The sequence below is a fragment of the Centruroides sculpturatus genome, unplaced genomic scaffold, assembly GCF_000671375.1.
Source record: "Centruroides sculpturatus isolate CEXI.00-Female unplaced genomic scaffold, Cexi_2.0 scaffold384, whole genome shotgun sequence".
NCBI classification, from domain to species: Eukaryota; Metazoa; Arthropoda; class Arachnida; order Scorpiones; family Buthidae; genus Centruroides; species Centruroides sculpturatus.
Window position 1 is genome coordinate 614883 of NW_019384605.1, and position 16792 is coordinate 631674.

General features: G+C 28.1%; 1 long non-coding RNA gene across 1 annotated transcript; it reads right to left on the reverse strand.

Annotated features, from left to right (window-relative positions):
• Positions 1-12171: 12171 nt before the first annotated feature.
• On the reverse strand, positions 12172-13798 carry LOC111625133. Its single transcript, XR_002756688.1, has 3 exons — positions 13697-13798; positions 13533-13591; positions 12172-12333 (listed from the first exon to the last, which is right to left on the reverse strand). It is a non-coding gene; the product is annotated as an uncharacterized LOC111625133 (long non-coding RNA).
• Between the last annotated feature and the right edge of the window lie 2994 nt (positions 13799-16792).

The window sequence follows — 16792 nt, forward strand, 5'->3', positions numbered from 1 at the left end:
TGCATATATAGCGATCGAATATTTTGTAGGAATATTAATTAAAAATTTAGAAATGTAATTATAAATTTTATTTATTTATTATTTATTTATCTCTTTTGATTTTATTTTAGTCGTTATTTTTATTTTTATTCTATTTGAATGCATCGACTGAGATATAGCAACATTACGACTTAAATGGATACAGAGAATTGAGCGACTTTTATCGATCGAAAGAACACGTCTCCTCTACAGATAAAAAAAGAAAAGAAAAAACTAACATTGGAGTGAAAGTTTCCGACTTGGAGACAGTCCAGAACAAGGAATCAATGTGGCCATTTTGCCTCATAAGACTGTAACTCCCTCTATTGCGAATGAAACGTTTTAAAATTCCATGCTAGAAACTCATATATGACGTCACAGCTCAAGATTAAATTCAGGAAAAAATTTCTCAGACGAAAAACAAAAAAGAAGCCTTATTATATACGATTTGATTGGTACAAAGAAAATTAGATGGGTTTTAGAGATTCGCGATAATTTTTAGGCTTCCTCGAAACATTAAACAAAAAAAATAAAATCAAATAAAATAAAATAAAACAAAAAATTGGAAGCCACACATATTCCGGTAAATAAATTTGTGTTAAGTAGTTTTGCTTATACTAAGTCCAATACTTTGTTAATGATAGGAGTGGAAGTAATCTTAACCTTATCTTTATAGCCTTTTATTACACAAGTAATCTGTGGCTAGTGAGTTGCGTGCGAATAGTCCAAAGGGACTGGTAATGTGGAATTAGAACTAAATAGATGACACTGCCGCTAGGATGAAAGGTGATAACTTCTACCGGAGATTTTTTCAAACAAAAATCTATAATTAATTGGCTCGATGCCTGCAGACACGTTGCATATTCCATTACAACAACAATAAAAAGATCCGCTCTTTGGAATCATCCGAAAGAAAATCCCTTCAATTATAATAACATTCGATTTTGAAAAATGAAAAATCTTTAGAGCATTTTAAAAATGTTCGTATCTCCCGCTGCTGCCATGCATTTCTCGTGTGCTGTCCTTTAAAATGTTGTGCCTCACCTGGTGAATTGATAAGGTGAACAAGTAGAAATGGCATTTTTTTACTCTTCTGTCATTCTCTCTTATCTCGTTAACCTTGGAACTATGAGAATGTTGATTCTGTTAACTTAAAAGAATATAATGGGTTTAGCTTATACATTAAAGACTTTGTTTTCTTTAATTAAATATTTACTTTCATTCTTGCTTACAGTAAAATACCTTCCACACATGATTAACTCATTCTTAAAAAAAATCCACGTAAACATGTTATTACCATTTTTATTATTTTTATTACTTTAAAAGGTATAAAACTTAAAAGCAGCCAAAGCAACTTGCAAATTGCAGTCATTGAATGTTAGGAAAACAACATTTTTTAAAAATCTCTTTTTATGCAGTTATCTGAATTAAATAAAAGAGAGGAGGGAAAAGAGAAGAGGCGCACCTTAAAAATAATAAAAATGTTCAATTGTGTAATCCTTTCACATTCCATTATTATTATTATTTTTATTTTTTACAGTTTTTACGATGTAATTTTACAAGTGGCACTTTGATACCAAGTTGACATGATGGCACACCCCTGATAAAGTTCGACCACTCCTTTAAAGCTATAAAGTGAAACAAAACTGTTGACATAGCTTTGAAATTAATATTTTTCAAACATTCTTCATTATTTATTTTAAAAAAAATCTAACATTTTAAAATTAAATATATATATACATAATTAAATTTTATTGTATTAAAGTATGTCAATTATTTAGAATTAAAAATAAAATATGTAAAAATATTTCTCGCTCTAAAAAAACCTCATTAATGGCATCGTTGTTCTTAATTGAAAAACCTCGACTCAAGGATTATTATTCACTCAAGGATTTCGGAAACACGACTTCCAATTATGGTCGAAATTAAACGTTATATAAATGTTATTTTACTGTCGTTTCGTCATTCCATAAAAGCTACTTGATAATTTTTCGCGTATAAATTTGATTCCGACATTAAAGTGACAAAGATTTGTTTTAAGATAAAGCGGCAATTAAATAATGTCTTAATGCACTTCGGATCAGATAAGAGGCAAGCGATAGATTTATATTACACAGAAGATATCATTAATAGGGCCACCCTGGTTATTGGCCCCATTGTGTTAAATACAGAAACAGATAATTAGAGACTATAAATGTTTTTTAAAAAATTTAGCGGAATAATTTTAATTCTTTTTTTCTTTTTTCTTTTTTCTTTTTTCTTTTTTTCTTACAGAATTTATAATGAAATCTTTGAATATTTTATTGTATTGAGCGTGCAATTATCGATATTTGCTAAGAGAATGTCTAAAATTTATAATATTTTTAGATCTTAAAGCACTTTTAAAACGTTATTTTACGATCTACTAGTGTTTACGAATCTTTTCATCATATAAGATCTCTTTTCAAGTTTTCAAAAGATGGCCATTAAAAGAATATTGTTCGAGAACTTAAATAATAATTTTTTATTTATTTATTTTGCAAGATTACAACTTTAACTTTCCATCATATAAAAGATTTCTGAAAATGTCATTTATTCGTGTTTTGAAATTTCCTGGCACATTTTCTATTACATAAAGTTCTCAATTAAACTTAACCTCTTTATAACGACTCAGCCTCACGATTTAACAAATAAATAAGTAAAAATTTCACTTAAAAAAGGCAAGAAAAAAAAATTATTGAATTTTGAAATTAATTTTTTTCGTTTAGTTATTTTAATATAAATACTTGAATTATTATTTTTTAACTTAAGTGATTGAGCATCCGTTAATTTGCACAAACGTCATTTCCTGCATTACCAACAAGATTAAACAATGACCTAATATCCCGGATATATCTAAGGTTAACGTGTCAAAATCCGCAAGTCAAGCATCAAATGCTAATCATCCATCACAAGATAACTACACTTTATGAAAAGAATGCTTTCAGCTGTTAGAAAAAAGGAGGAATAGAAGAAGGAGGAGGAGGAGGAGGGAGTCATGCACACAAATAAGTCTCTATATAAGCATTTACTTAAACAGATTACTTCTTTAGAAAGATTTTTCCATATTCTTCGAATAAAAATATAATCGAGATTAAAATGTATTTCTTGCTAAAACATAAGAGAGAAAGAGAGAGAGAGAGAGGGAAGGAGGAAGAAACAAATCAATGACATTTTGTTCCTTTATTTTAGACACTTTCACTTCCTATTAAGTCTCAAGCGTTAGCTATGTATGAATCCTTTTAAATGAAAAGTTACTTCTACCTATTTTTTTTTTATTTATTATTTTTTAATTTTACTTCTTTTCTCGGAAGGTCTGTTATTTTCCAGAAAGAATCTTTGCAGATGCTTTTACACAAATCTACAAAAATATCAGAGATTTGATTAATTAAGTAACAAAACAGTTTAATAAAATAAAACTTATATTGATTTATTATCGCATTTTTTACTTTACGTAGATAAATAACGGGTTTAAATCAAAGTTTAAACCAAGAAAATTCTTTTAAAATAATGTATTATTTTCTTAAACTGTAGACCTATATATAACATTCAATTTAAATTTAAATTCAGAATTTTTAATTAAACTAAAATATTTTAAAAAGAAAATTATATTTAATCAAACAATAATTATATGCAATAATTAAAATAATTAAAATTCAATATATTCAATAATTAAAATTAATTTACGATAAGCGTTCAAATTAATGATAATTAAGAATTTTACGTCGGTTTAATGACAATAAAATGTAAACAATTGTAATAATTCAACACTTATTAATTAATAATTATAGTTACAATTCAAACTTATTAAGATATGAATTAAAATTTTCGAATCATGAATTGAATTAAATGAAAATAACTAATTCATCGTTTGAGTTGCAAACATNTTCTGCAGAGTAGAATTACAAGAGAGGTTATTTGTAGAGCTTGAAAGACAAGTAACAATATCACCCAGCTGATACTTGTTAAAATATCTGTAAAATTAAATTATTTTTTTAACGCTTAAAACATAAACACATTACCATTAAAACTTATTTGATTTAAAAGTTCGTATTATATGACTCGAATAGCGTAGGATTAGTTAATAATAGCATAATTTATAAACTATTTTAACGAAATATTATCCTTGATTAGAGTTAATTTTAATAAGACATCTGGTAAACCTGTTATTAATAACCCAAAACCCCTACTGCTGAACTGACTGTAGTTAGAATCAAACCGGCTGGGAGGTATCTACAAAATTCTTAAGTTAATTATTTATAACAGAGTTGATATCTTCATTAATAAAGTAACAAACAAACAAGCCGAACATTTATTTATTTATATTTTAAAAAAATATATGCATAAACATTTAATAAATTATTTATACTTTGACAAATGTTGTGATTAATATTGTTATTTTTAAGCATGAATCATGTTTAAAAATAGAGAAATAATTGATAAGTTAATTTGAAAGTAAGGCGAATTAGAAGTAATCCTCGTTTATACGTAAAAGTGTATGGAATAAAAATATCAGAGAAATATTAAATTCCTCTTTAAGCGAGAAATAAAAGAAATATTTGATAGTGTTCAAGGCATATCGCTCCATTTGCATGTTATAAGGCAAATAGCGGATTCGTCTGGGAAATGAGAGTATCTTTTTTCCAAATTGATCGCATCACTTGTTTTTAATGCGCCTGGAAGAATATTATTCAAATCTATTCACTTTGCTTTAATCGAGTCGAAATTTATTTTGCTTTTTACGAGTCAATATCCAAGAGTAAAAAAAAAAAAGAAAAATAATAATAAAAAATATACTTAAATCTATACACAGTTTATTTATTTAAATGTAAATTTTTAATATATAAAAATGTATATTTTTGACTATTGTAAATATATCGATTTTTTTAAAAAATTTTTCCTCTAATAGTCGAAAATAAACTCGACACATCTCTGACGTATTTATTTCTTATTTTTATTTTTAATTCAAACTGTTCTGTGAAATATAAATAAAAATTGTGACGTAATAAACGTGAAGCTTTCAATTTTAAAAATTTATACCGAAAGAATGCGCTATAAAACTGTTATGCGATTGTGACGTAATAATTATTGTCTGTTTGAAATTATCTTACCGTTTTTTTATGACATTACGGCATATTATAAGGGATAACAGCTTATTTATTAGTAACTGAATAATTTCCATTATCAGATAAATGCTTATCGCCTTCTCTTTCTCGATACAAAATAATTTAATTTTGTAATATTATTTCAAGATTTAACAATTAAAAATCCATTTTATCTCCTTTTTTTTGCGTATTTTACTTGACAACATTCATAACTTAAATTTAAAATTAATAAATAAATTTTTAAAATTACTTAAACTTCGGCCTTTCTCCTTATCAACATATCGAAGATAAAGCTATGAATATTAACGAATATTTTTTAATATTAAAAAAAAAAAAAAAGAAGAAGAAGTAGGCAATTGTTCGACGAGTAAAAAGCCATAAAAACCAATAAACCCCGAAGGAAAAACTTCACTTTGATTGGCATTCTAGCTTATATATAAAATAAATCAGGTAAATTACGTCTTTTATAAGATTTCTATGTGTAGTTTTTACATTAAGCGACGCCAGAAGAGGGGGGGAAAAGAGTAAAGAAAAGCGGTTAGTTTCAGAATGCTTTCCAAAATTCGATGATGCGTGAAGAAAGAAGGTCCACAAGGCGCTAGATCCAATGCAGCTGTCCATTCCCGCATGTCGAGAGTAACAACAGCAATTTTACTTTTTTCCATTTGTCCTCAAAAATTGTTAGAATGTGACTAGTTTGAATTACAAGGTCTGCAAGTACAGCAATCACTTGTCAAAGAGTCGAAAATTGCTTTATTGATATGTGTAGTTCGGTTAATGTTTTCTAAATTACTAAAATGTTTCGCTGGCAATTTCGACCAGATTACCATCTTGTATTTGATACTCAAGAGGGTTATTACTTAATAACCTAAAAAATTTGNATGTGACTAGTTTGAATTACAAGGTCTGCAAGTGCAGCAATCACTTGTCAAAGAGTCGAAAATTGCTTTATTGATATGTGTAGTTCGGTTAATGTTTTCTAAATTACTAAAATGTTTCGCTGGCAATTTCGACCAGATTACCATCTTGTATTTGATACTCAAGAGGGTTATTACTTAATAACCTAAAAAATTTGCGTGTGTGTGTACGCGTACACGCCTAGCAATAAGGAAAAATTAAAGCTAAGCAAGCTTGACACGGTTTATAATTGATTATTTTTTTCTCCGATCTCTTCCTGTAAATTATTAAATACTGTATATATTTTAGATTTATTTTCCTTCTGTAAAAATTTGTAAATATTTTTAATTTTATTAAATAAAAAATTCACGTATAATTTTTTAAAAATTTGTACATTAAAAATTAACTTGTTGTTTATTGAAACGCTTAAATTTTTATTAGGATAAAATGCAGCCAATGTGTTTATATCCGGAAAATAAAATTTTTATTATGAAGAAACGAGTTTACATTCGAACGTTTTTAATTTTTCAGCAGTTAAATGACATTTAATTCTTAATTTAACAGTTGTCAAAGAGAAGAAAAATTATCTCACGTAACAAGTAGGCACGATTATAACGGCTTAATTTCTGTTATTATCCACTTATATAATAAATAAATAATTTCGTTATCATTTATTTTCTTTACTTATCAGGTATAACAATCGTAAACAAGCACTCGTATTCCCGAAAATTAGCGTTTTTTTTCTCCCCCATTTAACGCTGCTCTATCGTAAGATTCATTATAATCACGAAGATGAAAAATGGCGTAAAACGAGAGAATTATTTAAAATCTATTTTAATTTGCAGTAACTCATCGAATGTCATATTAAACTGTATATTAGAAGCAGAACATCATAAACGAGAATTATCAGGCAGTCTATCATCCTTAATAAAATTATCATTAGGCAACTGTCGGCACACCTCCTGCCAATTAGCATAACCAGACCGAAGGAGAACGTTTATCAAGCCGAATCATTCAAATTTGCAGATCACGTCGAGCCAGTGACGTCACGAATTATCATTAAGATGATAAACGATAATAAAATTTTATAATATAGTCCGGATAATATGAAATTAATATACGATTCCGTCCTTGAGAAGGGGTATAGAATAGGTCCGGGGCAGTTATAATGTTATAAGTTGCTATGGATTAATGAGCAAGGACGTGAATCGCGATTGGAAATATTCCAAATAACTCTTGCTTCGAACAAACACATTGTAAATCACCTCAGATGAGGTAAACAAAGGTGATCGGAGATGTTATAAACACACCTCCGCAACAACGAAACGGTTTCTGTTTAATATCTCCCCGATTCTTTATCATCTAACTAATGGCGTTTATATAAATAAATACGATCAAGAATTGACTTTTCTGCAGAGTAGAATTACAAGAGAGGTTATTTGTAGAGCTTGAAAGACAAGTAACAATATCACCCAGCTGATACTTGTTAAAATATCTGTAAAATTAAATTATTTTTTTAACGCTTAAAACATAAACACATTACCATTAAAACTTATTTGATTTAAAAGTTCGTATTATATGACTCGAATAGCGTAGGATTAGTTAATAATAGCATAATTTATAAACTATTTTAACGAAATATTATCCTTGATTAGAGTTAATTTTAATAAGACATCTGGTAAACCTGTTATTAATAACCCAAAACCCCTACTGCTGAACTGACTGTAGTTAGAATCAAACCGGCTGGGAGGTATCTACAAAATTCTTAAGTTAATTATTTATAACAGAGTTGATATCTTCATTAATAAAGTAACAAACAAACAAGCCGAACATTTATTTATTTATATTTTAAAAAAATATATGCATAAACATTTAATAAATTATTTATACTTTGACAAATCTTTCTTTCGAACAGTTACACTAGTATGTAGAAAGGATTGCAGAATTCTTCCTGTCGTTTAAATGTAGGAGGGCCGAGATCTATATTAATCACAAAACAAATAAGCATATATTTATCTTTGCATAGCTAAAAATCCTCGGTGGTTCCGGATGAACCTACGATTTTTTTAAAGCTGTAACAGTGTTGCAACGACACGTAAAATTTCAATGTTAACGCCCTAGAGTGAACCACATTGCAACATAATATTTAATAAATAATTTTGTTGCAAAAGGCGAATATGGGATGAAGCAAGTGGATTATTATTATTATTTTTAATCATCTTACAAGAAAAACATCATTACAAAACGAATACCCGAAAATAGCGACAAGGAAATAAAGCTTAAACAAGGAAGTACCAGATGACAACAAGTAAAAGCAGGAGACGAGAATAAACTGGGATGCGTTACTTTTTAAACCGACCTATCGAATCTCCAGCATTTACCAGCTGTGAAAATATCATTCAACAACGATAGCCTTGTAACAGCATGAAATGTGTAGATCGTTCTCCATTAAACAAGTCGAGAATAAATTGCAGTCTTCTAGGAATATTTCAAAACATAAATATCCCTATTTACATTTATGTTAACATATTTTTTTTCTTCTTCTTCTTCTTTATTTTTCAAGCTTTAACAATAAGGCGAATAAAACTAGAAATATTCACTATTTTACAGGAAATCTAACGAAAAATAAATACGATTTACAACCAATTAGAAAAACTTTTATAAAACTTATTATTATTTTTCTATTTGCACAACGTCAGCCTTGACCTATTACTTCATAAATCAGCCTTATTAAGAACGATTTTTACTTTTTTCTAAATCGATTTTTCGGTTACCATTTCCGCATATATTGGTTTGCCAGCTTATTATAAAGAGAAGGCGACATCAGTTCTCTCTTCTTGCCAAAACTTTTACGACTGTTCTTACGAGGTAATTCCAGCAATCCCGTACTCTCTTCTCCATTCAACATCCTGTTATTACTAACCTTAATATACCGACTACACCCTTAATGTACTCTTTACTATCTCGAGCAAGTTTTGTCGCTCTAATTTTCAGCTCTCTTCACTCGGACTCGACGTTATGAGACCCGCAAACACGCGTACAATAGAACTCCTAAAATTCATCCCAACGATAATCACCGTGATTGATCATCCTCGATTTTATTGATATAAATCAATTATTCGGTTTTTTTTCGGATAAAATATAAAAAATACACTTATAATTGCTATTTTTATAATGATGATGACGATGATGATAACATTTTCATCATCGCATAACGACATAAATCACGAATCATCTCATCATAAAACGAAACAAATGTAAGCCATATTTAAATATTTATCGGAAAAAATGCCGTATAAAATATACGAAAATTGCTGATTTATGATAAACGAGTTTTTAGATGTTTATAAAATAATAAAACTAGATGATGATGATGCTATCATCATCATTTTTTTTAAATATTTATACGTCGAAACAGGTATGTAATAGGGTACTTAACTCCGCCACTCTGGTTCATTCAGTGATTTTATTATTATAAACTAGGCGCGATTATATGGCTAATTAATAGGTAATAATTTTAAATACGATCTATTTATTTTATTTTCCATTTTTAAATAGTTATAATTAATTTTTTAATACATAAAAAAAGACGAATTACTTTATAAAACTGTTCTTAAATCTAATTTGTTAGCTCACACTATTAATGGATTATTTTAACGCTGCTTACTTTAAGGATAAAATTATATAAACTTAAATATCTTCCTTTTATAATGATAATAATGATGATGAAGAAGATAAAATTTCCTTTGTTTTTTATTTAAATCTTAAACGAAGCGCATAAAATCCGATATCATCACTCACACATTTTAGTAATAAATTACACCGAAATTATATTCATTTACTTAAAAAAATATAAAAACAAAATTTGAAATTTATATTTTTCTTTCGTTTTATGATGATGACGATCGCCTTGTTTTATTTTATAAGTAAATAAATCCGCGTTAAAGTGTAATTTCTTATTTATCTTCACGGTCGAGATACGTGTTTTGATTACATTAGAATAAGGAAGTATAAACGAAACTTTCATTTATTTTTCACTATTTAACTAATTAATATTAAAATATGTTATATTTATAAAGCTTTTATACAAGTTAATTTATTTATTTTAAAAATAAACAGGAATGTAAAATAATATATCATTATGCAGGATAACAAGTTGCGAGGAGTTTAAGCACACAATCTACCAATTGGGTCCTTTGTTTAATCATTTAAAAAAAAATAAAAATAAATAAAATATATAAATTATTCTTCCACGCAAAAATGTTAAATAATTTTTTAAATTTTAATTAATAATAAAAATAAAAAGTAATATTAACACAGAAAAAATGAATTTAAAAAAAATTTTAATAACAAAAATTAAGTTTTGTGATTAAAATTTTTAATTACTTTTAACTTATTTGTTTATTAAACAAATTTGTATATCTAGAAAATAAATAAATATATTCGAATTTTTTTTAAAAAAATTAATTAATAAAAAAATATTGCATTAATTATTTAATTTTAATTTAATTAAAGAGCGTAAATTAGCTGTAAAAAACAATTACGAATAATCATCGCTTTACGTGAATTTTTGTAATTAAGAGAAAGAGAATAAAAAGTTGTTTTTTTTTTAAATCACTTCTAACAAAAAGAAATGTAAATTGAATTTTAAGAAACCGAATTAAATAATTATTTTTTGATGATTTAATAAATATATACTGTATATAGGAAGGAAATATCGAGTACGAGAGACTATATTCCGGGCCAGAATGGCTATTTAGATGTGTTAAAGCACGGTGTGCACATGACAGAATCTGTACACGGAAATGTCATAGAAGAGCAACAGGCCATGAGACAATTTCCGTGCATCTTCCTCAATGCTAACAAAATTTATGTGGTATAATGGTAGATTTTCATTATATCCGTTGACTGAGGAAAATATATATTCTTATATATATATATATATATATAAATAGGTCGTGTATAATCCCTACAAATAGTTAACAAATATATTTATTCTTTGTATGCTCTTATTAAAACATATTAAAATGAGCGCGGAAGAAAATTAAAATGCCTTTGAAACGTTTCCTCCTCGACACTGCATTCTAATTCTACTGTTACGTCGGTGGGGCTGTCACGTGACGTATTAACAATTCGTATATTACAACATCTCTTTTGTATATTAATAATTTAATTGTGGCATTAGTGATTCATGCTAAAGGTATCGTTACAGTGCTAATGCTGACGTAATGAGGACATTAGCGAGATCGAACCTTATAAAGTTTGTTTATACATAACTGCATATGAATGATTCGTAACATTAAATAAATATATTTTCGTGTCCTTAAGCCAACCAATTAAGAATAATAGCTTAGAAATGTGAATTTAAAAAAAAAATAATAATAATAAATGCCTCTTCCTAATAGAAGATTCTAAAAGTATACATAAAAATATGATTTTAAGCGGATTCTTTCCTTGCGTAACCGCATTTTTTTTTTCTTTTTGTTACTGTTTAAACATATTTTTAATGCAGAATTTTAAAATAGTTTAACGATAAATCTTTTCACAATCCATTGCATAAAATTGTTAAATAAATTCGGATCATCATCTGGCGATTTGCTTGGTGAGTATCTTATTTATGGATAAAACGTTACGTATTTACACAGTTACGACTTTATATTTATATATATATATATAAAATCAATAGAATTTTCCTTCGTAAATACTACAGGGAATGTTTTGTATATCTGCATTCAGGACAATTGCATATTGTAGGAAGTTTGAAAATTTTTAGAGAAGATAAGGTATAATTTATGCTCTTTTTTTTTCAAAAAATTAGTTAGAAGTCAGTTTGGTCGGATTGTAATGGCTGTTTAACTTCCTTCAGACGGATTGTTAGGATATCATAACGTTCTTCTTCCTTCAAGTGCCTCCTCCGGAGTGTTTCAAAAGGAATATGCTTTTCGGAGAGATATAAAATCAAGTTTAATAACCTTTACATAGGTGAATCGTTTGGGATACAATAAAAAGTTCTCCCTCTATCCTCTGCTTTAACCACAGTAAACAAAAATATTGAAGTTCATAAGAAATAAAATTTTATCGGAGTGGAGATACATTCTATGGATTTAAAGAAGCAGAAAATTGATACCTTTAAAGGGAAAAGTGTTGATATTCAGCCAAGCTGCAGAAAATCGAAATGTTGCATCTCCACTTTATGTAAATCACTTATTTTTTGAAAAAGTCTAGTCGAGCAAACAACCGCATTCCTTCATCCTCACAATATCAAAACCTGGATTCCGTTCGGGGATATGAGCTCCTAAAAATGTTTTAAAAAACTTAATTAAAAGTCAAATATTCGCTTGTTAGACGAATAACGACGAAAATGGAGTTAGAATTTTACCAAAATTTAAGAAAGACACTATTTTATACTTCCTTTAAAGATAATTAAAATTTCGCGTGGTTTAACTAAAGATAATCGACGATCGTTTCGATATTTGTAAATTTTGGGTTGTTAAACTTGAAAACACGTGACGATAAAAGGAAGTGTTATTTAAATAGGTCGAATTATCGCTGCATAAAAATTTTTGTGTAAAAACGTTAGAAAATTTGGGTCCTGTCCTAATTTACCTGTTTTAATTTTCAAAAAGCAATTTCATAATTGTGGAAAAAAATATATATATTCTTTGCGGATCAACAATATCTCTTTTGTTAATTTTAAAAATGGTGTCTCTATCCTGACGTCATTTTTAAAAATAGAATCACACGAATTTTCTACCTTTTCTCCTTTTTCTTATCGTCTCACCTCCTTTCCTATGCAAAGAAAGGAAAGGGGGCCTTTCTTTAGCCTAGTATTTTGAGTAGTTNCAACAAATCTCGAAACAACTGCATTCGCTTACCAGTAAAAAGCTGTCGAATTATTCATAAAGTATTGACAACAGCTTTGGAAGTAAGAATTTCGTTTAATTAGAATATTGCCCCCTTTTTTAACTGGGATAATGTTAAACAAACACTTCTTTTTAGTGTAAAAAAAAAGTCAAGAAAATTCGCTAGTTTGTGAATTTGACAGTTTAAAAACAAATTTAAAAACAAAAAAAAAACATGGAGGATTTGAGGAAAAATACCGGATTATGTACCCAAAATTCTGAAAACTTTAGAACGTTTTTTTAAAAATTGAAACGGTTCTTACCAGCCATTTAGATCGCTAAATATATTTGAATTGTTAACATAAATTAATAAGGAGAAGGAGAAGAGGGAGCTTATCATTTTAAATTTTAAAAAAATAATTAAAGACGCAATTCTAAAATTAGAATACAAGAAAAGCAAAGGAAATTCTTCGAGACCCAGATATTTAATAAGGTTTCGATCGGACGAATGTATTAATAATAGTTTAAAATAAAAAAAAAAGAATCATTTCGGAGAGGGCCAACGACAATAACAACTCTTCTATATAATATATCCACTGTAGCTGCGTGGTTTTTTATAATGATGTGCATGACCCTGATCAATTAGCCATACCTTGCATATCGCCAATGGTTAGTTAGGAGTCACGTTTCGTATGCAATTTAGGACATGACCTGTCATCCGACACACAAAAAAAAATTATTATTATTTTTAAAATAATAATATTTTTATTGAATAAATTCGATTCTATACGTTACTCGATAATGTATTTTACTTACCATTCATTTTTCTTGTTAATTCGTAACGTTATTAAATATAGAATTGCTTCATCAAATCGAAGAAATTCAGCAATGTTGCATACAAAAAATCGCAATTATTTTCTAATCAGAATATTAAAATTTCATCTTAAATTAATAATAGAAGTGGTTATTGTTTAACCAATTGATTGCAAACAATGCGCTTAAGATATTTAACGTGTTTTAAATGTTACGCGATATAGTTTGGCCTTCACACTGATGAAGTAGCAGTCTTCTTAGTTCTGTTTAGAAAGGTGAAAAAGAGCAATTCTACTGTACCATTTGATGGTAGCACGAATAATTATAATTTAGTTTAAGATTTGTTAAAATATAGAAATGAGTATAACTCTGATACTTCTATAAAAATATGAAGGTCAAAGTTACGCGTATTTCTATATTTGAATGATGGAACAATGTATAGATATTAACATTTTTCCTGGTGCAAAGTTAATTTTTCTTATAGATATTGTAGTTGTTAAACATTTTCCTGTTAGATGTGTAATTTTTTTTTCTCATTTATAGAATATAAGCAAAGTATTTTGTGCATATTAAATGACAGAAACGTTCGATGATAGGAGCATCTGCAACCTTTTTTTTTTAGCTTATAATTTTTATGTTATTTCTACCAAGTATTTTATAATCAGAGTTTCTTATTAATAGGCTATTTTAAATAATAGAATGATGTTCAATTTTAATTTTGATGTCAAATATCCTGCTCCATCGAACATCTATATAATAGTTTTAATTTTTCCTTCTTAGATTTGTAAGATAACAAATGAGAAATTTTATTAAATATTGATACTAAAATAATGAAGGAATAATTTTGATTTTTAATTTCTATTCGGTAAAAGGGAATAATTATTATTTTATTAACATTTTTTTAAAAAAAATTTATATAGCCTAAACTAACCTTCCTTAAATCGAATGATAATATATGGCAACGGAAAATCAGATTTATTGATTAATTTTAAGATTCATATGCACGTTTTATCTGAATTTATTATGAGAATTCTATATAAATCTGCACTATAGCCTTTTTGAAACGTATGCATAGTGGCCCAAAAATTAGTTAACTGAGACTTATTTTATATAATTTAGTCAAATATTCGCTTGATAGACGAGAAACGGCGAAAATGGAGTGAGAATTTTTGCTAAATTAGGGTGCAATAACTTAGATTTGCTTCGATGTATTATAATTTTGTACATTTGTAACAGGAAAGATTTCATTCTAAGTAATTTTTATTAATAGAAACTATATTAAACGGGTTAACTGAGTTTTGGATCGTGTCGTGTGATAGTTAATACATCTTTACAAGAAACTAGAGTCGAACATACTTTGATAAAAGATCTCACTTTTCCTCTTTGTTCTGTGCGAATCAGACACAGGATGAACATTTCCGAGACGATAATTAAATTGTAGGAATGACATTCTTAGAAAACGCTCCGATTTATCATTTTCTCAGTCTTAATTAAACCATCAAAACTCTAATTTTTAATATTTCCGGAGGAAATTTTATTTATCTCTTTAGAATGGGGTCGAATCGCTGGACTGGCGGAGACATTGCACGAACATTATATGTATACGTATCGTACTACATTAATATACTAATATGTATCTAATATATAGCCTATTTCTTGCGATGCGCACAGTTCCAATGACACAACCGAGTTGGCAATTTGCCCGACCTAATTATTTTAATTCTCAATTAGTATAGATGAATGTATCGTCTGAGATAACATCATCCATCTGACACTCTCTATAACTTCAACCACTAAAAGAGAGAGAAAAAAAATTAGTAGGTGTATATTCGTCCTTGATTCCTTTGCATGACTGATTATTAGTGCGTGAATAAATAGTAAAAAATGCGTTTTTATATATTACTGAATATTAATATAGATTTATAAGCCATGTTTTCCTCAATTTTAACAATTTTTAATACTCTTAAGCCGGAAAATAAATTTAAAGAGCATCAGCATCACTGTGCATCGTAGCGATGAATTAAGTAATGCATTTGTGGGCCAACTTGATTACTTTTTTTTTTCTTTTAATATCGAATATTGAATGATGTTTTCCTAATTAAAACATCAAGAAATCATTCCTTAATTTTAAGACCTTCTCCTAAGACGATGCAGTATATTAAGACTTGACATTACTCGAGCATCTACTCCGTTATCAATTTATTAATTTTTAAATAACATTTTTGTCCGTCCGCGGCTATGAATATGTATAGAGACCTTTACAACACATTATAGATGGTCTTTATGTAAATATATTCGTGTTAGATAAAGAAAGAAGCAGTCGGATCACCCTAGAGCTAGGCGAGGGAGCTAATTTTGGAGTAGAGAGAGTCTAGTTATCCAAAACAAATAAACTCATTAGCGAAAGAGCGTCAAGAAGAAGAGAGAAGGTCTCGGATTTTGTTAAAGAAGACTTCATTGTAGTGATCGATCAGCTAAATTGTTGTTTAAAACGCAAAGATAAGTCGACTTGATTGGAATCTCAATTATGACACCCAAGATGCTCATTTATAAATAATTGATGAGCGCTCAGAGAGACATTGAAAAGATTTGAGCAGATAATGAAACAATAAAGATTGGAGGAGTAGACGAAGAGAATGTTTAAAACTCGACGCGATTCTTTTTAACTTTTAATTTTTTTTTCTCTCTCTCTTCCCCATTTCATCTCATTGAAAGAGTGCATTGTCACTTAAAGAATAATAATATCTAAAAAAGAACAAAGAAAAAAATAACATTTATTGGTGTTGCATCCGACATCGATATTTTTAGATTTGACAGAGATTAAACGTGCAATATCCAAGCACAATTGCAATCTCGGTGCTGCAGCTTACGATACAATTCCTTGACCTTTTCTTATAAATCGATTTAAACTCCAGTTACCGCAATAAGTTTTCAAATATCCCGTTTTTAAGGGAACAAAAAAATAATATACAAATAAAAAAACATATAAGTTGTAGGAAGAACTTTTTAAGTGTCTTTTAAAACACACGATTCGAACAATAAGATGATCAGAATTCACGTTTCTCCGTCACAGAATCCTTAATTCATTTAACTACTTCA